Below are 1,173 nucleotides of genomic sequence, written 5' to 3' on the forward strand. Positions count from 1 at the left end.
AAAAAAAAAAAAAAAAAAAAAAAGAAGGAAGATCAAAAACTGATAATCTAAACTCCCACCCTAAGAATTTGGGAATAGAACAAATTAAACTAAAAGCAAGCAAAAAAAGAAAAGAACAAACATTGAATTGGAAATAAATAAAGCAGAAAATAAGAAGACAATAGACAAAATTAATAAAAGAAAAAAATCAACTCTTTGAAAAGATTAACAAAATTAATAAACCCTTAATTAGAGTGACCAAGAAAAAGACATATTATGTACTAAAATCAGGAATGAAAGAGGGGACATTGCTACTGATGGAACTTAGCAAAATACTATCAATTACTATGTGCCAACAAATTAGACAATTTTAGATGAAATGGACAATTTCCTAGACTACTACAAGTTGTGGAAATTGGGTCGGGGATAAAAAACCCCCCAAATCTGAATAGACCCATAAGAAGTACAGATTTAATTAGTACTTAATATCCAAAAATCAAATAACTTAATACATGCACACCAGAGTGTTAGAATAAAGGCCAAAAAAAAAAAAAAAAAACACATGTCATCTCAACAGAAAGAGTATTTGATAAAATCCAATACTCGGCTTGGTGCCTGTGGCTCAAGTGGCTAAGGTGCCAGCCACATACACCTAAGGTGGTGGGTTCAAATCCAGCCCGGGGCCCGCCAAAAAGCAACAATGATGGCTGCAAAAAAAAATTAGCCAGGTGTTGTGGCAGGCGCCTATAGTCGCAGCTGCTTTGGAGGCTGAGGCAAGAGAATTGCTTAATTCCAAGAGTTTGAGGTTGCTGTGTGACGCTACAGCACTCTACTGAGGGTGACATAGTGAGATTGTTTAAAAAAAAAAAAGAAAATATTTGGAGCTGAATGCAAATGAAAACACAACATAGTGGAGTTTTGAGCTGCAGCTCTAACAGAGTTCTCTAAGCTCTGCTTAGAATTCAAAGCTGGCAATGCTTATATTAGAAAAGAAGGAAGGCTTGGCACCTGTGGCTCAAGCTGCTAAGGCGCCAGCCACTACACCTGAGCTGGTGGGTTGGAATCCAGCCCCAGCCCGCCAAACAACGATGGCTGCAACCAAAAAATTAAAAAAAAAAAATAGCTGGGTGTTGTGGCGGGCGCCTTTAGTCCCAGCTACTAGGGAGGTGAAGGCAGAGAGAATTGCTTGACTGC

Source organism: Otolemur garnettii, unplaced genomic scaffold (assembly GCF_000181295.1).
Source record: "Otolemur garnettii isolate 467f Iridium unplaced genomic scaffold, OtoGar3 scaffold00031, whole genome shotgun sequence".
Taxonomy (NCBI): domain Eukaryota; kingdom Metazoa; phylum Chordata; class Mammalia; order Primates; family Galagidae; genus Otolemur; species Otolemur garnettii.